This window comes from Syngnathus acus, chromosome 9 (assembly GCF_901709675.1).
Source record: "Syngnathus acus chromosome 9, fSynAcu1.2, whole genome shotgun sequence".
Taxonomy (NCBI): Eukaryota; Metazoa; Chordata; class Actinopteri; order Syngnathiformes; family Syngnathidae; genus Syngnathus; species Syngnathus acus.
In genome coordinates this window covers 17,267,289-17,295,256 of record NC_051094.1, presented here as the reverse complement: position 1 = coordinate 17,295,256, position 27,968 = coordinate 17,267,289, and the positions used below count along the sequence as shown (strand labels likewise).

The following is a 27,968-nucleotide window of genomic DNA, read 5'->3' as shown; positions in this document are numbered from 1 at the left end:
TAGGGTTAGGACTCTCACCCCAGCGACCTGAGTTCAAGTCTCAGTGGAAGAAAATGGCCAAAAAGAAAGGTGAGTTTGTAAAACTGCAGTTTAAGGTCAGTACTCGTTTTCAATATTGATTTTTATTTATTTATTTTTTAATTCCACCACTTTTAAATAGTACATTACATTCATATCTGCTCCTGTCTAGTATTTACCAAAATCCAAATTTGGTTCCAACAAGATTGGTTCTACAGGACATTATTGTAATAAATAACTCCTTATGAGCACAAGTGTAGATAGTTTTTTTTTCTCTTTAGTTTGCTGTTAGAAACTGTACCCTTGATCCGTGTGTTTGCTGTCCTAATAAGATAAGTTTAACATATATTTTTCTGTACTTAAAAATCATCATTTCAGATGGGCTGATGCCAGAAGTCATAGAAGTGACCTCTTGTACCTTCACATCTCGTGGCCCAAGTAATGAAAAGTCTGCCAAAAAGTGAGGTGAGTTTGGAGTAATCCTTTTCAATATATAACTTTATCACGGTTGCTTTTAAATTGTCCAATTGTTACTACTGTATCAGTATCTAATTATCCTCACATATGCTGCTTACTAAGATTTAGATGACCCAAGCAAGATATATTAAACACCACGACTTTTTTTCTTAGACATGTAAGGTCTAAAGTTTAGACCTTTATTCAATCATAGTTGAATTTTGTGATAAAATGAAAATTAACCCATCCAAATTTATTTATATCATCTTTGTTTGTCTATGTGTAGCACGTTATCAAAGCAAATTCCCCATACATGTAAAACACTGTCTGAAAAAAGTTCCCCACTATCCCACGGTGACAAGACATAGTACACAATATACATACAAGTAAACAACACGAAAAATAAAAACAAGAAGGCACAAACAATGAATAAATAAGAGTGATGAATAAATAATAAATAAATAAATAACATAATAAATAAGAGGAGCAAAAATGGAGCAAGTGTGCATACAGCAGACAGTCAGAATATACCGCAAAAGTACAGGACGCTACGCAGAAGGGGGTAGAGAGTTCAGGATCATAACAGCCTGGAGTATGAAGCTGTTGGTGAGTCTGGTGGTGCGGAAGCGCAGGCTCCTGTACCTCTTCCCAGAGGGCAGAAGATCAAACAAAGAGTGAGCGGGGTGACTCACATCACTCACGATCGCGGTCGCCTTGCGGGTGAGATGGGAGGTGTAAATGTCCTTCAGGGAGGGGAGTGAAGCACCAATAATCTTACCAGCTGTGTTCACTATGCGCTGCAGGGCCTTCATGTTGTATTCAGTGCAGCTACCACCCCAAACAGCGATACAACTGGAGAGGATGCTCTCAATGGTGCCACGGTAGAATGTAGTCATGACGGCCGGAGGAGCACTTGCTCGCCTGTTCAGAGGCAATATCAGTAAAATATATCATATAGCGGACAGACACAATGATATTTGAGAAGTGAAATGAAGTTTATGGGACTTTCAGATTTGTCAAGAAGAATGGTGAAATATACCTTCAACCAGAATCCACACTCATTGGAAGCTATAGGAAGTGTCTAGAGCAGTGATTCTTAACCTTGTTGGAGGCACTGAACCCCACCAGTTTCATATGCCCATTCACCGAACCCCTCTTTTGTGAATATATATTTATTTTTTTTCAAATTGAAGACAGAGATGTTTTTACTGGTGCACAAAATGAGCCGTGCATAAACATCACCTTGTTCAAAGAATAGAACCAACACAATGCATGAATTCACAACAAATGACATACCAGCAAATCAGTGTGACTTCTGCTGTTGCCTTTGCGAGACCAGTTCAGATATGCGAATTTATTAATCAGGTGTGTTTGGACCTCCGGAGTGGAGGCTCTGCCGAACCCCTGAAACCGACTCACCGAACCCCTAGGGTTCGACCGAACCCAGGTTAAGAACCACTGGTCGAGAGGCTGTTATTTCTGCAAAAGGAGGATCTACTAAATATTGATATTGAAATATTGTCATTTTTCTCTTGGGGTGCCCAAATTTATGTACCTGCCTACTTTTGATGAAATAATGATTGCACACTGTCTGCAAATCCAATAAACTTCATTTCACTTCTCAAATATCACTGCCGCCATCCACCGTGTATGGATTCGGGCTAGCGCCCAAAATTAAATTGGGCTAGTTGATCAACAGCAACGTTTTAAAGAAGGGCTTGTCTGGGAGTTGAACCCAAGACCTCCGACACCCAAAGCAAGAATCATACCCCTAGACCAACGAGCCATGACGGAAGCTTGCAGACCATGTTACATTCCGTGTAACGTTGGCCTGTCAAACGCTCCACATAATGATAGACAACAGTGTTTCCAAGAAGAGATCGTCCGGGAGTTAAACCCAGGTAATGATGCACCCTAAGCGAGAATCATTCCCCTGCACCGATGAGCTCCATAGTCGACCAGCTGACCCCGTTACATTCCGATTGGTAGCCCATGGACCTGAAGACTGAATGTCAGTGATTAATGGAATAAATGGAATCTGGTTGGCCTAAGGCTCCTAATTCCCTAACTTCAAGCCCTAACGCTAACTCTAAAACCAGAACAATAACCAAACCCTAATAATTAACCCCTAACCTGCTAACTCGCTAACGGTAACCCCCTCACCTTTAACCCTAACCTCTAATGCGCCCCCTAAAGGTAGTGCCCTCTAAACTTGAAGGCAGGCATATACGAAAAAGACCAGCAGATTGCCCCATTTCAGTACTGTTTTAATAACGTTTACAGATGGTTAAAATCCACATAATAGTTATAAGCGCATGTGTTCTGTGAGCGTTCCCCTTTCTGCTTCCTCCCTTTCCTTTCTCCCGCCAAGCAGTCCATCTTGCCCCAACACAGGGCATGTTCCTTGTTAGTATCGTGGATAGTATCTCTGCTTGTCGCGTGAAAGACTGGGGTTCGGTTTTCAACCCAAGTGCGTTAACCTATGTTTGCAGCAGAGTTATTAGAGAGCTGCATTGGTTGTGCGTGCATCTTAAGTGAGTGACCTGTTAGTTTTTCAAAATGAACTCAAACTTTTATCTGTAGCCACCTTCTACTAAATCACTGGTCCCCAACCTTTTTTGCGCCACGGACCGGTTACGTGTCAGAAATATTTTCGTGGACCGGCCTTTATATAAATAAATAATACATTTATATACTATGTGCCTTCTTATTTTTACTTTGTGTATTGTTTACTTGAATGTTTTGTTTGTCTGTGGACCAATTGGGTGTAATATGTCTTGTCTCCACCGTGGGATAGTAGGAAACGCAGTTTCAATGTCTTTGTATGTCTTGACATGTGAAGAAATTGACAATAAAGCAGACTTTGACTTTGACTTTGATAATGCGTTACAGTAGTCCAGGCGCGACATAATAAACGCATGTATAATAGTTTCCGCATCACGAGAGAATCGGACGAATCTTACGAATATTACGGAGGTAAAAAAGCGCAATTTTAGTTATGTTCTTATTGTGCTTTTGAAAGGAGAGCGTTTGGTCAAATGTTACCCCGAGATTAGTTACAGTATCGCTCTGAGTGATAGTACAGTTATCCATAGTTATAGTGGTTTCCTTAAATAAGTGGTGATAACAAGCTGGACCAATTATCAACATCTCAGTTTTATCTGGGATAAGACGAAGGAAATTGAGAGACATCCATTGCTTGATCTCCGCAAGGCACGCCTCAAGATTACAACAGTCCTGCGGATTTGTCATCGATAACGGCATATATAATTGAGTGTCATCCGCCTAACATTGAAAACTAATGTTATATTTACGTATTATGTCCCCAAGCGGAATCATATACATATTAAATAGAATTGGTCCGAGTACCGATCCCTGCGGGACACCACAAGTGACGTTATAGAGCTCAGAGGTCGCATTACCATGGACTACTCGTTGTTTTGCTACGAATGGGAGATTTGAAACCGGCCTATAATTACTGAGACAGTCCGGGTCGAGATTTGGTCGCTTAAGTAGCAGTTTAATGATAGCGGTTTTAAAGGCTGTCCAGAGGAGACAGACAGATTAATTATAATTAAGACGGACGGTCCTAAAATTTGAAGTAATTCTTTAAATAGTTTGGCTGGGAGCGGGTCGAGTGAACATGTCGTTTGCTTAGCCGCACTAACCAATTGCGTGAGCCTTTCAACGGACACACTTTTAAAATTTGATAGGGTTATTGCATGTTCGTCAGCGCCGGTAATGGGCGGTCTCGACTGAGCGATTGGAACTGTCATCTTGATCTCATCCCTAATGGATTCAATCTTTCAAGCGAAAAATTTCATGAACCCGTCGGCTGAGTGGAAGGAGCTATCGGAGGTCGGATGGCACCACGTCAGCTTTGCCACTGTATCAAATAAGTATTTAGGATTGTTTTTATTGAGATTAATAATTTGCGAGAAATAATTCGTTTTTGCTAAAATAAGCGCATCTTTGTATTTCAGGAGGCTATCGCGCCATGCCTGATGGAAAACCTCAAGTTTGGTTCAACGCCATTTTCGTTCATGCTTTTTACATAATTGCTTAAGCGTCCGTGTTTCACCTGTGAACCGTGTAGTAGGCTTTCTACGGCGAGTTTTCAGACGTAGTGGCACTACCGAGTCGATGGCATTTAACAATGTCGCATTAAATTCATTTGTAAGATTATCAATAGAGCCGATATATGCTTGAAATATATCATTGGAGCCACCGTGTATCACTATATCCGAGTGGCTAGTGTTGTTGGACCTACGCTGTTGACTAGACCTATTGCGAGCTAGCGCCCTTAGATTAGCTTCTATGTCGGGTGCTCTGCCTCCAGGGATACACATTACCGTGGCTGGATTTTTAAGTGTGGTGTTTTTCGTGTGATGGAGTCACCTATGACCAAGATGCGAGAGCCAGTAGGCCGAGATGGCTTGGGACGGCTATGCGTCTTAACTGGCTCATCGCGGTTAGCAAGCCGCTTGGGGCTAATTCAAGATTCAAGATGGCGGCGCCCCAGTTGGCTGCGGCTGCAACGGCTCTCGACAACCGACGAGCATTTTCACAAAATATGTCGCCTAGGACACTACAAACAACACAAAGTTTAGTTTATCCATCCAGTAGGTTAGTATATGATCGCCAGCGCCTGCTGGAGGTACGGTCATCAAGTGTTTTCGGACTCGTAGCCACAACTACCCTAGTCTGTTTACGTAGCCTCGGAGTGCTTCGGGCACTAGCCCCAGAAGCTCACAATGCAGCGGGCTCGCCGGGCAGCACACGCCGGAGGAGGAGTAAGCGTAGGCGGTGTGACCGGCGGCGGAAGCGCGGCTGTCGAGGTGGGCTAACGGCTAAGCTTAAAGCTAACCCCTACAAACCGCCGCTTCCATCCATCTTCCTCTCCAACGTCCGCTCACTGGATAATAAAATGGACCATCTACAACTGGAACTCTCTTCAAAGAGGGAGGTTAAAAACTGCTGCGCTCTCATCCTGACGGAGACATGGCTGAACTCATCAATACCGTCCAACGCCGTTAGCCTGGAGGGGCTCGCTACATTCCGCGCCGACAGAAACAGCGAACTAAGCGGTAAATCCCGAGGAGGTGGGCTGTGTGTCTACATCAACAACAACTGGTGCAAAAATGCTAGATCTGTCGCCAGCTTCTGCTCTTCGGACATCGAGCTTTTGACTGTTAACTGCAGACCCTTCTACCTGCCCAGGGAGTTTACTGTTGTTAGCATCACGGCTGTGTATGTGCCTCCTAGCGCTAATACTAAAGAGGCCATGAGTGTTCTCTATCGGACAATCGGTGAGCGGCAATCCACGCACACAGAGGGTGTTTTCATCATTGCTGGGGACTTCAACCAGGCTAACATGAAGACTATTCTCCCTCATTTTTACCAACACGTGGATTTTCCAACTCGGGGAGAGAACACTCTGGACTTGGTTTACACCAATATAAAGGATGCATTCAGAGCAGCCCCCCGCCCCCACCTCGGCTCTTCAGACCACCTATCTGTTATGCTAATCCCTGCATACAGGCCCCTGCTGATCAGAGCAAAACCCACAGTGAAGCAGGTGAGGGTGTGGTCTGAGGGGGCCATGGAGGCACTCCAGGACTGCTTTGAGTGCTCTGACTGGGACATGTTCAAATCAGCAGCAACATATGACAATCAGATCGACATTGATGAGTACGCCATGACTGTGTCAGCCTACATCAACAAATGTCAAACGCGCACTTTATTAAAGTGGCACCGGCTCCCCTGTAACGGGTTCAATAAGCCGGGGGTGAAGGGACTCGTCCGTAGCTGACCACCCGAGTTAAATTAATTCTACCAGAATCAATCTAATTTCTTTTACGACGCCAATCCTTTTTAAGTCATCCGACGCGCGAGCCGAGTAACTCTATTCGAGGCGAGTCGTCAATATGACCGCGCCGTAATGATGGCTCCCTTCGGTTGTTTGATGCTGGTATTACGTTACGGATATTGTTTAGATGTCTTTGATAAGACCTCAAGGATTCGTTGGTCTAGCGCACCCTCTAGCGCTAGTTTTGTCGAAATAACTTTTGATATGGCCTCGCTCTACTTGGTTTGAGGAAGTAACAAGCTTACTTCCTATTTCTCCGAAGAAAGTCCCATTTGCGGAAGTATGTCAATGATAGTGTGTGAGAATGGATTTAATGCATTAAATCACTAATTTTAACATGATATATTTAAACACTTAGCCGTGAGAGTGCTTCCACCAATTCGATTGTTTCCAACAAAATAATATTTTACTTAATACGATTGAAAATGATTTAATCGGATTATTATTATCTTGCAATTTATTTTGAAGGCAAATTAGTCCCTCAAAATCATTCAAAGTAGCCTCTGACGCGGCCCGAAAAAACAGGAACGGGCTCGTGCCCGAAGGACATTTACTAATTATAGCTCTAACACTAATCCGAAACGTCGAATTTGAAAACCTTCCTTATTGTTATTTATTATGGTATGTTTGCATACCATAATAATCTCCTATTTATAAACTGAGTTATCAACCCAACCTCAAACAATTAATTGCATACAAATTAGCGCACCACGAATTAAATGAGTATATAAAACACATTTATTGAAGAAGCATGAAATAGAATTACAAATCTCATGGCATATTAGTCCCTCAAAATCATTCAAAGTAGCCTCTGACGCGGCCCGAAAAAACAGGAACGGGCTCGTGCCCGAAGGACATTTACTAATTATAGCTCTAACACTAATCCGAAAAGTCGAATTTGAAAACCTTCCTTATTGTTATTTATTATGGTATGTTTGCATACCATAATAATCTCCTATTTATAAACTGAGTTATCAACCCAACCTCAAACAATTAATTGCATACAAATTAGCGCACCACGAATTAAATGAGTATATAAAACACATTTATTGAAGAAGCATGAAATAGAATTACAAATCTCAATCCTCCAAAAACTGAACAATCCCACTCACTGATACACTTGCAAATAAAATCATTCAATCCCGGAGCACTTTTGATTGCAAAACAAAAATCAGAAAAGAGGGAAAAGGTAGCTACCAATTGGGTGTTATTTTCTTTTTGGTGGAAATAAAGTCGAGTGATCAGTTCGATTTTATTTCTAAAATCCAATTTGGAAACTAGTTAGGCCCCGTGAGGACAGACTACCCGATGACTGTCTCCTCCGCTTGCGTACATACAGAAGAAGTCTCCCCTCACCTAGTTTCTCATGCAAAGTTGTCCAGTCCAATTCTTTGAGTAAATCCAAGTTAATCCAGGCCAGCGATCTTGCGTCTCACACAAGGCTCTTGAAGGCTGTAGAAAAAGTCTTGAAACTCGTACGGGCTTCTTCACGTATGAACGCGGTCCGGGAGAGAGCCCCGCAGATGTCCAAGGTGACCTTTTTATAGACCTCTCTGGCCCTCCCCCCTTTTTTCTATACTGTCCTCTATAATGTCCAGCTTCCCACGCTCATAGGCTATGAGTCACAACCTTGCGGTTTGAGCAGGTGTCCGCTGGCCTCTATACTGTCCAGTTTCCCACGCTCATAAGTTATGAGTCATAACCTTGCGGTTTGAGCAGCTGGTTCCACCCCACTCCCTTTCCACCAAAAATCTGTAGAAACCCCGGCAAGCACCTTATTTCCTCTTTTCTTCACTTCTCCTTTCATAAAACCAATATTTCAAAGTTACACTTTTTACTCAACCATTTAAATCAGAAATCAAAGCCCTTGATTTTATGTTTTAACCTTTTTCTTAACACACCACTCGTGGTGGGCTTCTTTTCCTAATTGTGTGATAATATTGCTTGTTGCTGTTACAGAATATATTTCAGCCAAGCAAAGAAAAATAAAAAGAAGAAAAAATAAAATAAAAATAAAAACTTATTTGTTCTTTCCTTTCCAACAATTTTTAACACACCCCTATTCTTATATGGGTGGGCAGCTTAGTCTAATTCTGTGATAATATTGCTTTAAGCGGTTACAGAATATATTTTAGCCAAGCAAGTAAAATAAAAATACAAATAAAAACCATTTTTGTGCTTCCATGTGTGTCCCATAATCCGACCCCTCTTTCTCTTTGGTCTCCTGCACCGGTTTGGCTCCATCTTTTGGAGAATTTTGGAATTTCAGCTTTGCCAATTCATTCAATTTTCCCCCACTTAATTTTGCACCATCTGCTGTCAAAATTTGGAATGTCAGCCCCGCCAATTTATTACTGGGAGCAATCCATACTCACTTTATGCACCATTTGTTCCCCCCCCCCACTCCATGTTACATGACAACCGAGGACGTCAGCACCACTAAGAACATCATCACCCGAGCCAACCAACGACCCTGGATGACTGAGGAGGTACGTCATACGCTACGAGCACGGAACTCAGCCTTCAAGTCTGGCGACAAGGAGGCACTGAGGACAGCGAGAGCCAACTTGAACCGTGCCATCAGGTTAGCGAAGCGAAGCCACAGTCGAAAAATTCAGGATTTTTTCCACGACGCCAATAACACCAGGAGTATGTGGCAAGGCATACGGGCGATCACGGACTACAACTTACCCTCCCCCCGTTGGGTGAGGTTGATGCTGACTTCCTAAATGGTCTAAATAACTTCTTTGGGCGATTTGAGGCACTAAACAGCACTCCTGCAGTTAAAACTGTTCCCCACCAGGAAGAGGAGGCACTCTGCCTTGACTCAGCCAACGTGTGGAAGACTCTGAGAAGAGTCAACCCACGTAAGGCCCCAGGCCCCGACAACATACCTGGGCGGGTGTTCAAGGAATGTGCAGGTCAGCTGGCTGGTGTCATCACAGACATTTTTAACATCTCGCTGGGCCAAGCCACAGTGCCAGTATGCTTCAAGGCTGCCTCCATCATTCCGGTGCCGAAGAAACCTCAAATCACCTCATTGAATGACTACAGACCTGTGGCACTGACTCCCATCATGATGAAGTGCTTCGAAAGGCTGCTTAAAGAACACATCGTCTCCGGACTCCCCCCAACATTCGACCCGTTCCAGAACCGCTCTACTGAGGATGCCATCTCCTCCGTTCTTCACCTGAGCCTGGCTCACCTGGAGGAGAGGAACACCCACGTGCGGTTGCTGTTCCTGGACTTCAGCTCAGCGTTTAACACCATCATTCCACAGCATCTGGTGGAAAAACTGGAACACCTGGGCTTCAGCACCCCCCTTCGAAACTGGCTGCTAGACTTCCTCACCAACAGACCTCAGTCAGTCCGGGTCGGACAGAACACCTCAGATGTCATCACCCTCAGCACAGGCTCCCCTCAGGGCTGCGTCCTGAGCCCCCTGCTGTTCACCCTGATGACACACGACTGCGCCCCCAGGTTCACCACCAATCACATCGTGAAGTTTGCAGACGACACAACGGTGGTGGGCCTCATCAGGGACATCAACGACCTGGACTACAGAGAGGAGGTGGAGCAGTTGGTGGGCTGGTGCAGAGAAAATAGCCTGATCCTGAATGTGGAGAAGACGAAGGAGATCATCGTCGACTTCAGGAAGAACCAGCCTCACCACGCTCCACTGATCATCAACAGCTCAGCTGTGGAGGTGGTCAGCAGCACTAAATTCCTGGGGGTCCACATCACAGACGACCTCACCTGGACTGTGAACACCACAACACTAGTCAAGAGGGCACAGAAGCGCTTGTACTTCCTGCGGAGGATGAGGAGAGCCCACCTGCCCCCACCCATCATGAGGACGTTCTACCGAAGCACCATAGAGAGCATTCTGACAAGCTGTCTCTCGGTGTGGTGTGGAGGTTGCAGCGCCTCCGATTGGAAGAACCTGAGGAGAGTGGTGAGGACAGCAGAGAGGATCATCGGGGCTCCTCTTCCCTCCATTCAGGACTTGTCATCCCAGCGCTGCGTGTCCCGAGCCCGTAATATTATCAGTGACCCATCACACCCTCACCATGGACTGTTCTCCCTGCTGCCGTCTGGGAAGAGGTTTCGCAGCATCCGCTGCAGGTCCACCAGGTTCTGCAATAGTTTTTTCCCTGCTGTCGTCAGACTGTTGAACATTCAAACGTAGCATTCCTCTGCACACTTGTAAATACGGTTTTTGTCTCCTGCACTGTTTACATACTTTATCACTGCTGCACTTTGTACTCTATACTTATCTTATTTCATATTTTTATATAGAATGTCACTTTTTAACCAGCCGCAATACCACTACATTGTTGAAAGCCGTACGCAACGTAATTTCATTTTGTGTACACCCAGTGTTGACAAAATGACAATAAAGTTTGTCTAAGTCTAAGTCTAAGTCTAATGCTAACTGGGCTAGCGGGCTGACTACAGTCCGCATCTGTGTCCGCCAAAATCTACTGTTATCACACTATTCTCCTCAAGCTGGCGGACATGTCCCTCTAGCAGGGACAACCTCTCTAAGAGAAGGGTGCAGTTGGTGCACAAAGCCGTACAAACCTCTTGATCCGCAGCCATACTTACGTGTCCGATGATCGACGGTAGACAAACAGCCACGAAGCCTCCGCTGAGAGCCAAACAGTGACGTGGTTGAAATGGCAGGAATTGACGGTCCGTGACTTTCAACAATAGTAAACTCCCAAAACTGGAGTAAAAAACGTAAAAAGCGAGGAAAAATTAGAAAAGCATATAGAAATGTAGGAATGTAGATCCTCTCTCAAGTGACGCTGCGGCGCTCTACGTGGCAAACCGGAAGTATGATACAAAGTGAGGTTAAAAAGATGTAAAATAACAAATATAGAGCGAGTCACCGAGGTGGCCATCCGCGGCGCCATCTTACGATGTAATGATATCAACTAGGGGTGTAACGATTCATCGATACACATCGATTAATCGATATAATGCTCTACGATTTATTGGCATCGATGCTAAACGTAAACATCGATTTATATCGCCGTGTTTGACCTCGGACATTAGACGCGACTTTATTTTGAAATCCAGTTCATTGTTGCTTGCTTCCTCTTTCCGGGAGCAGTACGCGGCGTGCTGTGTTGTGAGCAGAGCAGGCACGTGAAAGGGGAGCCGACAACTACGCGGCTCCTGGGCTGGTGCTATGGCTAGTGTCCAAGAAGACGATGAAATTCGCTCCCCTTTGGGCTTCAAGTCATTCGTTTGGAAGCACTTTGGATTCCAAAGTTTCCAACGTTTTTTGTTTTTTTTTAAAGTCCCAATGATCGTCACACACGCGTCTGGGTGTGGTGAAATTTGTCCTCTGCATTTGACCCATCCCCGTGTGATTTTGATCCATCCCCTGGGGGAGAGGGGAGCAGTGAGCAGCAGCGGCGCTGCGCTCGGGAATCATTTGGTGATCTAACCCCCCAATTCCAACCCTTAATGCTGAGTGCCAAGCAGGGAGGCAATGGGTCCCATTTTTATAGTCTTTGGTATGACCCGGCCGGGTTACTTAAGTCCGTAAACATAAAATTATTTCAGAAAAAAGATCATCTTTGGGAACAACCGGATGTTATTCTGCCGGTCAGTATCACTGCACATGCAGTAGCAAACTCAATAGCGAAGAAATATGTGAGACTCTCAACTGGATCACCAATATTTGAGTGATGTTCCAGTTATTTATCACAATTATTTATTATTATAATAATAATATATATAATATATATAATAATTATTTATTTATTATTCACAATTGTCATGGTGATCTTTCTGGTGATTTCTTAACTAGGCTGGATGTATTTTTTTTGTTGGCGTTGATTTCTCCGACTGCCCAGAAAGGCACCACCGCGATCAGTTAGGTTAAAATGAAAAGAGAGGAAAGTGACGTTGTAAAGAACCATCCGTGACAAGATTTTCTTCAAAAATTGTTGTACCATGATTTTCTTCACAAAAAAAATAAAAAAAAATTAAAAAAAATTGTACCCATGTATAATGCGCACCCCAGATTTTAGGACAATAAATTAGTTAAATTTTGCGCATTATACATGGAAAAAAACGGTAATTTGATTATGCCATAACCCAGATTCGAATCGAACACAACGGAATTAAACACTACACGATTGTATGCAAGAAGGGGCAGCACATCATGAAAAGGAACTCCGCCGTGTCCCAGAAACCAAACAACAACTCCGTAAGGAAAGACAAAAACAGGCTCCAGCACGACCACAACCCACCACCACTTTCCCCTGCCCACACTGCACAAAAATATGTGGATCCCGGATCGGCCTCTACGCCCACCTGCGGACCCACAAGTAGACGACCCTGAGAAGAAGACAGTCATACTCGTCCCGAGTGTCCGCCGATGATGGTGTGTGTGTGTGTGTGCGTGTGTGTGTGTGTGTGTGTGTGAGAGCGAGAGAGAGCGAGAAAGAGTGCGAGAGAGAGAGAGAGAGAGAGAGAGAGAGTGCGAGAGAGAGTGAGAGAGAGCGAGAGCGAGAGAGAACGCTCAACCGTAGCGTGCCGCCGACCGCCCAACTGCACCGCGCTGGTCGCATTATTGTGACAGAGCCGTCGCTGAAATTTAGAAAATATTTTTAAAGTTCTGATGTACTTTCTAAAATTTAAGTGGATCTCAGTGCGCAGGGAGCTTAATTTGGTGCGGTCGCGCAACCGCAGCGCGCCGGGCGCTCACTGTCGCATTGCTTAAAGAGCGCCTTTGTGTTTTAGGATGGCTTTACTGCTCCCACTTGCTTTCTTTGGAGGCATGATTAGGGGTTAATACAATCCTCAAAGTAACGAAATTACAATAACGAACGGAGTCAGTCGGCATCCGGGCCGCGCGGTCGGGTTTTCTCGGGTCCTTTCGGCTCATCTTGCGAGGTTCAACCTCCGAATTTTGTTGGACAACCGAAGCAAAAAAATCTCGAATTTTTTTGTTCGAATTCCGATTTGTTCGAGAACCGGGACGTTCGAAAACCGAGGTTTGACTGTACTCTCAGACTTCCCTGCCACTTGTGCGCTGTACAGAAAGCCAATTATGGGACTAAATTGGAATAGCTGGTCTCTGGACACTGGAAAAACTGGTTTCAGATACCCAGCAATTGACACATTAGCAATTAAAAAAAAAGAAGAAAAAAAAAAAAAAGAATTCAAAACTTCTGGCTCCCACACCAGCATATGCCTGCCATGGTCTGGACCTTGTGGTTCCATAGTGTAATGGTTAGCACACTGGACTCTGAATCCACTGATCCGAGTTCAAGTCTCAGTGGAACCTCAACCTTTTTTGCATTTACCTATTCCTATCTATACTGCTTGTGAGCTGCTCTATAAAACCATATACGTAACTTCCATGAATTAATAGCATGAGTTCCATAGTGTAGTGGTAAGTGCTCTGGACTCTCACCCCAGCGACCCGAGTTCAAGTCTCAGTGGAACCTCAACTGTTTTGGCATTTGCCTATTCCTATATATATGCTTGTGAGCTGCTCCATAAAACCATATACATAACTTCCATGAAACAATGGTGTGGTTTCCATACTGTAGTGGTTAGTGCTCTGTACTCTCACCCCAGTGACCTGAGTTCAAGTCTCAGTGGAACCTCAACTACTTTGGCATTTACCTATTCCTATCTATACTGGCTTGTGAGCTGCTCCATAAAACCATATACGTAACTTCCATGAAATAATGTCGTGCGTTCCCTAGTGTAGTGGTTAGTGCTCTGGATTCCCACCCCAGTGACCGGAGTTCAAGTCTCAGTGGAACATCAACTATTTTGGCATTTACCTATTCCTATGTATATATACTATTTGCTTGTGAGCTGGTCCATAAAACCATATACGTAACTTCCATGACGTAATGCCGTGGGTTCCATACTGTAGTGGTTTGTGCTGTGGACTCTCACCCCAGCGACTTGAGTTTAAGTCTCAGTGGAACCTCAACTATTTTGGCATTTACCTATTCCCATGTATGCAATTTGCTTGTGAGCTGCTCTATAAAACCATATAGGTAACTTCCATGGATTAATAGTGTGGGTTCCATACTGTAGTGGTTAGTACTCTAGACTCTCACCCCTGCGTTCAAGTCTCAGTGGAACCTCAACTATTTTGGCATTTACCTATTCCTATTTATACTATTCCTATATCTGGCTTGTGAGCTGCTCCATAAAACCATATACGTAACTTCCATGGAATATTGGTGTACGTTCCATAGTGTAGTGGTTAATGCTCTGGTCTCTCACCCCAGTGACCTGAGTTCAAGTCTCAGTGGAACCTGAACTATTTTGACATTTACCTATTCCTATCTATGCTATTTGCTTGTGAGCTGCTCCATAAAACCATATAGCTAACTTCCATGGATTAATGGTGTGGGTTACATACTCTAGTGGTTAGTGCTCTGGACTCTCACCCCAGCGACCAGAGTTCAAGTCTCAGTGGAACCTCAAGTATTTTGGCATTTACCTATTCCTATCTATACTATTTACTTGTGAGCTGCTCCATAAAACCATATAGGTAACATCCATGAAGTAATGGCGTGGGTTCTGTAGTGTAGTGGTTAGTGCTCTGTACTCTCACCCCAGCGACCTGAGTTCAAATCCCAGTGGGACCAAAAATATCTTATCCTTGAAAAATTTGCAACAGAGTTGCTCGTGTGCTCCCCCATAAAACCTTATACCATATGCTAGAGTTAGGGTTGTTAGGGTAAGGGTTAGGAATAGGGTAAGAGCTAGGGTTAGGAATAGGGTAAGAGGTAGGGTTAGGGTAAGAGGTAGGGTTAAGGCTACGGCTAGGGTTAGGGTAAGAGGTAGGGTTAAGGTTAGAGCTAGGGCTAGGGTTAGGACTCTCACCCCAGCGACCTGAGTTCAAGTCTCAATGGAAAAAAATGGCCAAAAACAAAGGTGAGGGGTAAGAGCTAGGGTAAGGATTAGGGTTAGGGTTAGGAATAGGGTAAGAGCTAGGGTTGGGTTAGAGCTAGGGTTAGAGCTAGGGCTAGGGTTAGGAATAGGGTTAGAGCTAGGGTAAGAGGTAGGAATAGGGTTAGAGCTAGGGTAAGAGGTAGGGTTAAGGTTAGAGCTAGGGCTAGGGTTAGGACTCTCACCCCAGCGACCTGAGTTCAAGTCTCAGTGGAAAAAAATGGCCAAAAAGAAAGGTGAGGGTTTAGAGCTAGGGTAAGAGCTAGGATTAGGGTTAGGGTTAGGTTTAAGGTTAGAGCTAGGGTTAGGGTTAGGAATAGGGTAAGAGCTAGGGTTACGGTTAGGATTAGGGTAAGAGTTAGGGTTAGGGTTACAGTTAGGGTTACAGTTAGGGTTAGAGCTAGGGTTAGGGTTAGGAATAGGGTAAGAGCTAGGGTTAGAGCTAGGGTTAGGAATAGGGTAAGAGGTAGGGTTAAGGTTAGAGCTAGGGCTAGGGTTAGGACTCTCACCCCAGCGACCTGAGTTCAAGTCTCAGTGGAAGAAAATGGCCAAAAAGAAAGGTGAGTTTGTAAAACTGCAGTTTAAGGTCAGTACTCGTTTTCAATATTGATTTTTATTTATTTATTTTTTAATTCCACCACTTTTAAATAGTCCATTACATTCATATCTGCTCCTGTCTAGTATTTACCAAAATCCAAATTTGGTTCCAACAAGATTGGTTCTACAGGACATTATTGTAATAAATAACTCCTTATGAGCACAAGTGTAGATAGTTTTTTTTTCTCTTTAGTTTGCTGTTAGAAACTGTACCCTTGATCCGTGTGTTTGCTGTCCTAATAAGATAAGTTTAACATATTTTTTTCTGTACTTAAAAATCATCATTTCAGATGGGCTGATGCCAGAAGTCATAGAAGTGACCTCTTGTACCTTCACATCTCGTGGCCCAAGTCATGAAAAGTCTGCCAAAAAGTGAGGTGAGTTTGGAGTAATCCTTTTCAATATATAACTTTATCACGGTTGCTTTTAAATTGTCCAATTGTTACTACTGTATCAGTATCTAATTATCCTCACATATGCTGCTTACTAAGATTTAGATGACCCAAGCAAGATATATTAAACACCACGACTTTTTTTCTTAGACATGTAAGGTCTAAAGTTTAGACCTTTATTCAATCATAGTTGAATTTTGTGATAAAATGAAAATTAACCCATCCAAATTTATTTATATCATCTTTGTTTGTCTATGTGTAGCACGTTATCAAAGCAAATTCCCCATACATGTAAAACACTGTCTGAAAAAAGTTTTTTTCAGATTTTTATTTTCCCTGATTTTGCAACAACTTGTATCTGTTCTTAATGGTTTTGTCAGAGAAATGGTGCATCCCAATGTGCTGCCTGTGCAACCTCTGTAGGGGCCAGGAATTGCTTCATCTACCAGCAGTGACACTCTGGTCAAATGCAAAACTGCTTAAAAGTAGTCAAGAAAATGAGAGACCTCTTTCCCCCACCTCCAAAACTGGGGCCATTCTAATATTGCCCTTTTGTGCATCTATTTTTAATTTTGTTAATATGAAAACAGCTGACACTGAAGACCACCGAGCAACTTAAATGACCGGATTAATATCCCAGATAATAACTGATTTACTTATGTCTATTGTGGGCTCATCACCGTTGACAAAGATAGTTGACTTTTTAAAATATCTCATTTAAATTATTTTGTCGGACTATTGTACATAAAGTGAATGTATTCTTTATGCAGTCTTGTTCTAATTAAGTTGTCAACTAAAAAGTGCTCTTCTTATGCCCTTAGGTATAGAAAAAGTTGTGAAAAGAAGCTGGACCCCAGAGGAATGTGCTGCAGTAAATAAACGTATATATTGACAAATCAGGTTCCTGGTAAGTTTGACTGCGAGAGATGCATTGCTGCAGAACCACAAGCACTGAGTAACAGAGACTGGAAAGCTGTTAAGTACTTTGTCAAAAATAGAATAACCACCATGAGGAGAAAATATGAGTGAAAGAGCTTCCCTTAACAGAGGTAGAAACACATGGCTGGTCCTGTTTCACCATTTGTTCACTATTTGTCATGTGTGTATAGGTGGACCTCTTAAGGTTGAAATATTAAAAGCGAGCCCCATAACTGACTAAAAATCTCATGTGTGTAAAGGTGGACCCCGCAAAGCCTGAAGGTTAGAAACAGGCCCCACATGTGACTGAAAAACTGACATGTAAAATAAAGTTTTGAATTGTGTTTATTGAAAGTGATTTTTAGTAACAAGATTTTTTTTGAGACTTGCCTGATTTTTTTCATAGTTCTTGGACCACTAGAAAGGGTGGACCCCACAACTCAGTAAAGTACTTTGGGTCCTGCAGAGGGAGGTTAACAAGGATGCGTGTGTGTGTGTGTGTGTGTGTGTGTGTGTGTGTGTGTGTGTGTGTGTGTGTGTGTGTGTGTGTGTGTGTGTGTGTGTGTGTGTGTGCGTGTCAATACTGATAAGCAAGAATGCTGTCTTCCTTTAAGTGTAACGAACGGGGCAGGATGACCAAGTGCAGCACGAATCAGAGTTCATTGAATGAGTGGAAAGGGGACTTGGGAGTGCTGGAGCAGGTGCGTCAAGCCAGCTGTGTTGCTGATCGAGACAGGTCCCAGGCGAGTGGTGGATGAGAGCAGGACGGCATACAGGGCGTATGCAAGATCGTGGTAAACGACAGGCGATAGGTCAGGGCAGGCGGACAATCTGGTAGGGATGGTAAGCTCGAGTCAGTCCGCTCAACACAGCACTGAGCTTTTTGAAGCGGAAGTGTCGCTGAGCAGTGTTTCGAGCGCGCCCCTGTCATGTGACCCCTGCGAGTGAGGCCTCGTTACATCTCGAGCTTCGTGGGAAATTCAAAAGATCTGTCAGTTTCAGTTATGTATGTTGAGTATTTAAAGATGAGCACAGCTCAAACTGTTTTTTTTTTTTAGAGGAGGAGATTGCCATTTCTATTGCTACAGATTCAAACAGGTTATAGCTTATAGGTTAAGTGAGTGACTAAAAGTTGTGATTGTGCTGAAGTGAAAGGTGAGTGAAAAAAGCTGAATGTGCGTGTGTGCAACTGAATGAGTAAAGCACTGACGAAGGAACATGGAGGAGGAGCCAGTGTCAAAAAGAGCACGATCAATCGCCTGGAAGCACTTTGGTCTTATCAACCCCAAAAAGAGCTGACATACTACTCACGTCTTGTATGCTGCGACACCTGCGCTACAAACATCTATAGCAGTGTTTCTTAACCTTGTTGGAGGTACCGAACCCCGCCAGTTTCATATGGGCATTCACCGGACCCCTCCTTAGTGAAAAGTAAAAAAAAAATTTTCAAATTCAAGACAAAGATGTTTTTTACTGATGCACAAAAAGAGCCATGCATGAACATCACCTTGTTTAAAAAACAAAACCAACACAATACATAACTCGGAACCAATTACATTCCTGCAAATAAGTGTGAATTCTGCTTTTGCCTTTTTGAAACCAGTTCAGATATGCATCATCACAGATTTACACGATAAATCAGGTGTGTTCGGACCTCCGCAGTGGAGGCTCTGCCAAACCCCTCAGACCGACTCACCGAACCTCTAGGGTTCGATCGAACCCAGGTTAAGAACCACTGATCTAGAGACAACTGCTGCTTCTGTTGCTGTTCCCAGTGCTTCTGGAGCAGGAATCAAACCAGGTGACTTATATTTTATTATATATTTAAGATTAAAGCATACGCGTACTCTATTTCTATCCAAGGCAGGCAAGCTGATTTCGATGAGGCACTGGTGGATTATGTTGTGTAAGATGCACAACCTATTGCAGTAATGGAAAGCAAAGACTTCAAAGCTTTATTGCAAAGGTTTGACCCGACACACACCTTGCCTTCCCGCCATATTTTTTAAAAGGTATGATAGAGAGAAGATACTATGAAGACAAAAAGAAGGCTATTGCTGAACTGGAAAAATCAGTCAGTCCATCTGACTGCTGCTATGTGGACATCGATGAATATTGACGCATATCTTGGGGTTTCTTGCCACTATGTGAGAGACTATGGCACTGAATGAGTGTTTTGCTGAGATAGGGGCATTTCACCCAGACACACAGGAGAACATTTAAGGCAGGGGTGTCAGTCATTTTTGTCACGGGCCGCATTGGACTCATAATTTCCTTCGGAGGACCATTATGACTGTCAACGCCTAATATTATATACAGTATAAGCTACACAACAAACTGAAGAATAACTAGCTTTGAAATCTTTTTAAAACTTTTCAAATATTTTAAAAAGATGAATGTAATAGAAATTGTTAGCAATATCTATAGTTTTTAAAAGTGAAGACAATGTACAATTTTAGTAATGACACATGAAGTTGATCAATAATTTGTCTTCGCGGGCCGCATTAAATGATGTGACTGGCCGTATCTGGGCCTTGACTATGACACCTATGATTTAAGGGATGCCATGGATGTGCAAATTGAACAATAGGACTTGAGACAGAAAATGCATTGTTTAATTACAGACAATGCTTCGAACATGATTCAATGTGCATAGTTATTAAAAGTGCCAGGTTTTGCGCACAGTTTTAACATTGTAGTGATAAAAGCTCTTGAAATAACGACTGAGCTTGCTGAAATAAGAGTAACAGCATGACAAATTGTGACCTACATTAAGACCAGCGTCAAAGCAAAAGAAAAACTTGCTGATGTTCAAAAGCAACTGCAGAAACCATCACACAAACTCATACAAGAGGTTGAAACACATTGGGATTCTACATTTTCAATGCTTCAAAGGCTGTGAACAGTTTGAACCTGTCGGAGCAACCCTAATATCCCTCACAACAGATGCATCTCCCCTCTCTTACCATGACTCTGAAATAAGGAGTGTTTGGAAGTCCTGGCACCATTTAATATGGCCACTACAGAGCTGTCTGCTGGAAAAAACTGTGCCCGCTTCACAAGTAATACCATTAATCAAAATGGTACAACACAAACTAGCCACAAGGGCATCAACGCTGGCGAATGATACAGCCATTGAACTGACCCACCATTTGCAATGTCTTCTGTTTTTCCAAATTAACTATTGTTAAATTGGTAAAGGGGAATTTGTTGGTTGAACCAGTAAACCTCCATTCCCGTTCCAAATTTCACCAGAAGATGGTGCCAAAGTCAGATTGACCTAACATAGTAAATTAATAGTTTAAAAAGTCATCGATTAGATGAAGACTTGTTCTGAAGCACAGCAACACACAATTTTGGATTACCGTTTTTTTCCATGTATAATGCGCCCCCATGTATAATACGCACCCTAAAAAATGGCATGTCGATGCTGGAAAAAAGCCTGTACCCATGTATAATACGCACCCAAATTTTGACTCCTACTTAAGTCCGTAAACGTAAAATTATTTCAGACAAAAGATCATCTTTGGGAACAACCGGATGTTATTCTGCCGGTCAGTATCACTGCGCATGCGGTAGCAAACTCGATAGCGGAGAAATGTTTCGGATTTGTGTAGGGTACATTGTGACAGCAAACGAGCAGGTGATCGAGCAAGCGTCTGATACGAGAGCATTGTGTTCGTATGGAGCGTGTTTGAAGTGAACAGCAGAGACGAAAGGAACAAGGCAAAGTGTTGTGAAATAAAATATTACCTGTAATACGCATTTAGGTAGAGAACTGAACTCTCGCTCTTTAGTATATAGCTGCGCGATTGACAACAAACAAGAAGAAAGGTGATTTCAAGTTTTATTTCGAGGGAGATTTTCTTCAAAAAAAAAACAAAAAACAAAAAAACAATTGTACCCATGTATAATGCGCACCCCAGATTTTAGGACAATAAATTAGTTAAATTTTGCGCATTATACATGGAAAAAAACGGGATGTTATATTATTTTGTTTTGCTATAATATACTTTGAAACTGCTTTAATATTTTAATTTGCTAACTAGAGAAGCCCATGCTCATCGTTAGCTAATGAGAATGAGACATGTTAATCACAGTTAGAGTAAGCTGCAATATACTTTATTTTATTCTGCTTTGCAATATTGTATAGTTAGTAGCAACTTGAGCAGCATCATAGCACTGATGTTTCATTTACACATGAATGTATTAAGAGTTGAGTAAGGACAAGGGGTTGACAGTGATACCGTGGGTGGAAGACTGCAATCCCACGCTTGAGCTTGACCTAGAGGTCACCAGCTTGTCAAAATACGTTTTGAAGCTGCTTGAGCGTTGTAATCTGCTAACTAAGAGAATCCACGATCATAGTTATGATTATGTGTTAAATTGACTATTGTGAAAGTATGTGTTATTATTGTCACGATGTTTAATCAGTATCAAACATGTATGTAATATTGATGTTCCATTTACACATGAATGTATAAATGTGAGCGAAGACAAGGAGGCAGAAAGGGTTAATGGTGATACCAAGTGGTGGAAGACTGAGATCCCACACATGAGCGTGACCCGAGGTCACGTTCATCCAGTTGAGACCTAAACAAGATGCTGTTTGACGGAACACAAGTCAGAGAAAGAGATTGCAAATGTCACGTTGACGCAAGTTGACGAACAGTTGACAAGATTTGGAAGTGAGTAACAGGATGAAGCATCCCTGAGAAATTTGTTACATCCCTGAGAACATGGTCACCTCATCTGGTTGAATCCGGTTGAGACCGGCCGAGATGCAGGTGCAGTCTATTCTGGAAGCATTTGGGTCATCTGAGGCCAATGTATGACGTCATGGAAAAAAACTGGTACCCACGAACTGAACTCGTATAAAAGGTTCGTTCGGACAAAGAGCAGGGCTCTCTCTCTCGCGGGCTTCTGCCCGTGGGTCGAGGACGCCAATTAGAAAAAGATAGTTTTCATCCTTTCTGAGATTAACCCATGGTCTCTTAGGATGAATTTATACTATCTTCAAATTGGACTTAGTCAAATTTTAAGCTTAAAGACAGGCTGGGAGATGCAGACCTCGGTGCAGGAGAGAGGGGCCATTTTTAGGGCGTCGGCATCTCCCTTCTTTAGGCCAGCCTGTTCTTTTAAACAGAATTCGGAGTTTGGAACAAGGAGAACAGATCACTCGACTTTTCGACCAAACAGCATTTTAGACCTCTAGCCTCTTACCCTTTTTTACTATATTTTTGAGTTTTCAATCGAGAGAACTTCGAGACTGAATAATTTTTGCTCTATTGAGAAGGGTGAGTGGAAATTATTGTTAGTTGTTCAAACAATTGAAACTTGTAATTCTTTTCCTTGCTTATTCATTAAATTTCTACTTTATAATCATTTAATTTCGATTAATGATTATTTTGATCTTTTATGCTTTAAATCTCTTTTGTTTCTCGATCATAGTCATACTTTAAACCGTTCAGTTCTTTTTTAAATGAAGACAGCTTTCATCCTTGACATCAGGGAGTGTCAGAATCTGGTTCGAAACCGTTAACCTGAGCTCAGCTAGTGTGGGTGCACGCTAGTGTAAATAAATGAGTTCCTGCGGTCTTATCAAAGACAGCTAAATCGATTCCGAGCGGTTAACAAAAGCCCCACTCATTATAGGAAAGAAGAGCCGCTGAAACGGCCGCGATCAATTTGATCCCGGGTCTCGAAAAGGAATTACTCAACACCGGGATCCTGTTGCTTTAAAAGGGACCGGCGTCCGGAAATGAGGGAATTAATCTAACAATAGTTAGTTAGTTACCTGAACAGCGGTTAGACTCGGAACGAATCTTCTTTCCGTACCGGTTTAAATCAATTCTCGTCTCCCCTACATACTGCGTTACTGCAGAGGGGCTAAAGTACAGAATTTTACCCTTTAAACGGAGAGCCCCTTACATCAGATAAGTGCACGATTGACACCTGACATTTGCAATAGTTCTAGATCTACCTTTCAAAATACTTCCATTTGGAAACCAAACCATGCACAAGAGGTAGTCAACAGGCTAACGACAGAATGCGCTTCTGGAGTTCGAGTTGTTAGAATAGGCCTCTTTGGGACATGTGATTAGCTAAGTAGCTTGAGCTATGCCGTTATATTGCTGTAACCCTTCTCTTGCTTCATTAGCTTTCTCTTCTCTATGACACTCTTTGCACATATGTAGAAGTCGCTCTCAGTTAAGACTACAAGGTCACACATTATCACACAGGCTAGGCAGAGTCGCCTCCTTGCAGGAAGGCGGCCCAGAGTAGTATAAGAGCAGGAACCTTGGCGCTGGGAGTTGGACCTTCTTCCGCATCTCGCAGAAAGGGTTCCACAGCTGTGCATTGATCATTCTGGCATACATTAAATAGTTAAACTGTGAAGGCTGCCTCTAGGTAATTACTGTTAGCATAGCGAGCATTAAAGATAAAGAACTGGGAACAAACCTAACAGTCTACAGGACTTCACAGTGTTGCGGTTTGTTCAAGATGTCCGTCGTTGAGCAAGAAAAACAAAGATGTGGAGAAATAGTTGGTTCTTTATTTGCAAGATCTTAGGTTGTTCTACGGCAGTCACTACACAATGCACTTCAGTAGATGAAACAACAACCTCATGGTTCCGGTCAGAAGGCCTTATAGTGTCCACAAGCAGGAATAAGGAAGAGAAGAAAAGGGAGGGGAAAAGAAGGAAAAACATATCCTCATAAGGCAGACATTTTTTCTGTTATCACCTAAATGTCTTGTTATCTATTGAATGTTTTGTATCTATGTGTTAAAAGTCGAAGTCAAAGTCTGCTTTATTGTCAATTTCTTCACATGCCAAGACACACAAAGAGATCGAAATTACGTTCCCACTATCCCACGGTGACAAGACATAGTACACAATATACATACAAGTAAACGACACAAAAAATAAAAACAAGAAGGCACAAACAATGAATAAATAAGAGTGATGAATAAATAATAAATAAATAACATAATAAATAAGAAGAGCAAAAATGGAGCAAGTGTGCATACAGCAGACAGTCAGAATATAGCGCAAAAGTACAGGACGCTACGCAGAAGGGGGGAGAGAGTTCAGGATCCTAACAGCCTGGAGTATGAAGCTGTTGGTGAGTCTGGTGGTGCAGGAGCGCAGGCTCCTGTACCTCTTCCCAGAGGGCAGAAGATCAAACAAAGACTGAGCGGGGTGACTCACATCACTCACAATCATGGTCGCCTTGCGGGTGAGATGGGAGGTGTAAATGTCCTTCAGGGAGGGGAGTGAAGCACCAATAATCTTACCAGCCGTGTTCACTATGCGCTGCAGGGCCTTCATGTTGTATTCAGCAGCTACCACCCCAAACAGCGATACAACTGGAGAGGACGCTCTCAATGGTGCCACGGTAGAATGTAGTCATGACCGCCGGAGGAGCACTTGCTCGCCTGAGTTTCCGCAGGAAGTACAGGCGGCGCTGAGCTTTCTTCGCCAATGATGCGGTGTTGGTGGACCAGGAGATGTTCTCACTGATGTGCACCCCTGCTCACTCTCTCCACCACAGCACCGTCGATGGTCAGTGGCAGGTGTTGGGTGTGACCCTTCCGGAAGTCAACAACAATCTCCTTGGTCTTGTTGACGTTCAGCAGGAGGTTGTTGTCCCTGCACCTCGTGGCCAGAAGGTCGACCTCCGACCTGTACTGAGTCTCGTCGCCCCCGGTGATGAGATCCACCAGAGTCGTGTCGTCGGCATATTTCAGCACGCGGTTGCTACCGTAAGTTGCAGTGCAGTCATGCGTCAGCAGGGTGAAGAGCAGCGGACTGAGCACGCAGCCTTGGGGGGCCCCCGTGCTCAGCGTGATGCTGGCGGAGATTTTGTCGCCAACACGTACCACCTGAGGTCTCTGACAGAGGAAGTCCAGTAGCCAGTTGCAGAGGTAGGTACTGAGGCCCAGCTTGTCGAGTTTGCAGATGAGTCGTTGTGGCACAATGGTGTTGAATGCAGAACTGAAGTCCACAAACAGCAATCTCACATACGAGTCCCTTCTCTCCAGGTGGGTGAGGGCTGAGTGGAGGGCAGAGCAGATGGCATCTTCAGAGGACCGTTTGGCTCGGTACGCAAACTGGAAGGGGTCTATGGTGCGGGGGAGAATGGATCTGATGTGCTCCATGACAAGCCGCTCAAAGCACTTCATGATGATGGGCGTCAGTGCCACGGGGCGGTAGTCATTGAAGCATGAAGTTAATGAGCTGTGCCTTATGTGTAATGGAAAAGTCACTAAGCTCTGTGTGCTGTCAGTGTTCTGATTGAATAACTCTGTGTGTATAAATTATTAAGAGTATTTACACATTGATTGACATGATAATTAAAACTGTATAAAAGTATGAACAGTATATAAGTTTGTATAAAAATATGCTGTTGCTCTCTCTTCAACAGTAATTCATTAATAAAATGCTCTATTTTGTAACATATGGCAGCTCTTTTAATATGATCATGAAGCACCACAGGAGGAACACGGCAAGGAGAACAGGGACAACTTATGGGAATTGTTGGACAGCAGATTTGGTTTGGATAATTATATGATCAATTTTAGAAATCTTCAACTGGTAATTTATTTCAATTTTGTCATGGATCGGATGGAGCAGGGTGACCAAATGCAGCTTGGACCAGGGTTTATTCAGTGAAACAAACTAACAGACTCGGCAAACTGACATGACTTTTGGGAGCTTAAGATCAGGGGATGCTTTGAGAATAATTGTCAATTTTTGTCTATGTGAAGCCCTTTGAGACTGCTTGTGATTTAGGGCTATACAAATAAACTTGACTTGACTTGACTTAACAAAACAGCAAAAGGACAAACCGACAGGGACGTGAAACAAAGGACGTGAAGACATTACGATAACAGGAACCAAAAAGACAACAACGATCCGACGGGGCGTGAGGGGCAGACAGGACTTATATACACGACAGGTAACAAGAGGCAGGTGAGAATAATCAAACTAATCATGGGCGCACAGGAGGGGAGGGGCGAGTACACAGACAGAAACCAAGACAACAGACACATAGTGGAACGGCTGGGGACGAGACGTGACACATTTTTGTTTAAGGTGCAACCCAAAGAACACAGCGCGACAACAGATGTCACTGTTGAGGTCCAACGCTTCTTGTCATAGCCCTACCTCTCCAGAGAAGACAAATACGGGCAGCAGTCTACCCACATTTGCAGACAATTGCAAAACAATATCTATCAATGCCAGCAACATCCGTGTGAGAGGATCTTCTAAACCAGGGGTCTCAAACTCCAGTCCTCGGGGGCCGCATTCCTACATGTTTTCCAAGTTTCCCTCATTAAACACACCTGATTTAAATGATCAGTTCATCCTCACGTTCTGCAGGAGCCTGATAATTGAATCAGGTGTGTTTAACGAGGGAAACTTGGAAAACATTCAAGATTCAAGATTCAAGATTCAAGAGTTTTTATTCGCCATGTTTGAGCGTGCCAAACAAGGAATTTGACTTCGGTAAAACACACCCTCTGTTCAACATATAGGTGACTAACAACACTCAGGACATGTGAATAATGGCAAAAACAGTGTAGACAAATTCAAAAGGTGTGAAGAGCAGGATGTTATTGCACAGTAATGCCTCTGAGACTCTATGAGTGGTGTGAGTTCATCAGAGCAACAGCCTGGGGGAAGAAGCTGTCTCGGTGTCTGCTGGTTTTGGCGTACCGAGCTCTATAACGCCGTCCGGAGGGGAGTAGTTCAAACAGACTGCAACCTGGGTGAGAAGGGTCTGTAGAGATGTTCCTTGCACGTTTCCTGGTCCTGGACAGGTACAAGTCTTGGATAGAAGGGAGGTTGATTCCAATGATCTTTTCTGCAGTCCTGATTGTCCGTTGCAGTCTGTGCTTGTCTTGTTTGGAGGCTGATCCAAACCAGACAGTGATGGAGGTGCAGAGGACAGACTGGATGATGGCAGTGTAGAAGGTCTTCAGAAGCTCTCGCGGCAGGTTGAACTTCTTGAGCTGTCTCAGGAAGTACAGCCTCTGCTGGGCCTTCTTCCGGACAGAGTCTATGTGGCCGGTCCATTTCAGGTCCCGAGAGATTGTGGTTCCCAGGAACTTGAAGGTGTCTGTGGAGAGAATAGTATTACTGCGGATAGTGAGGGGTAAAAGTGGTGAAGGGTCTCGCCTGAAATCCACTGTCATCTCCACGGTCTTGAGCGGGTTCAGCTCCAGATGGTTTTGGTTGCACCAGTGGACCAGCCGCTCCACCTCCTGTCTGTACGCAGTCTCATCACCGTCCTGGATCAGTCCGATGAGAGTGGTGTCGTCTGCATACTTCAGGAGCTTCACAGGAGAGTCATCTGAGGAGAAATCATTGGTGTAGAGAGAGAAGAGCAGTGGGGAGAGGACGCACCCCTGAGGGGCTCCAGTATTGGTGGTCCGGGTGTCAGATGTGATGCCCCCCAGCCTCACACGCTGTCTCCTGTTGGTCAGGAAGCTGGTGATCCACTGACAGGTGGGGACTGACATGTCGGAATACGGCCCCCGAGGACTGGAGTTTGAGACCCCTGTTCTAAACTAAAGAGGTAGTGAGGCAGAAGAGGAGCCGATTAAAGCCAAGCAAGCACTGTAGAAATTATTCATTTTTTGAATAAAAATTGTTGAACCTTCCCAATGACTACAAACTTGCACAATCACCAATTCCTATAGTTTTCATTACAGTTACATAAGCAGAAGCACATTAAAGATTAAAGATTAAAGTCCCAATGATCGTC

The 27,968-nt window shown here is 43.5% G+C and overlaps 2 long non-coding RNA genes and 1 other non-coding gene across 3 annotated transcripts; 2 read left to right on the top strand and 1 right to left on the bottom strand.

The window, feature by feature from the left end:
• Window positions 1-372: 372 nt before the first annotated feature.
• Window positions 373-17,564, top strand: LOC119127569. The gene is made up of 2 exons (XR_005098854.1): window positions 373-483; window positions 17,097-17,564. It is a non-coding gene; the product is annotated as an uncharacterized LOC119127569 (long non-coding RNA).
• On the top strand, window positions 13,581-13,652 carry trnaq-cug. Its single transcript has one exon. It is a non-coding gene; the product is annotated as a tRNA-Gln (tRNA).
• On the bottom strand, window positions 16,600-27,756 carry LOC119127590. Its single transcript, XR_005098875.1, has 3 exons — window positions 27,747-27,756; window positions 20,160-20,164; window positions 16,600-16,681 (listed from the first exon to the last, which is right to left on the bottom strand). It is a non-coding gene; the product is annotated as an uncharacterized LOC119127590 (long non-coding RNA).
• Window positions 27,757-27,968: the final 212 nt, after the last annotated feature.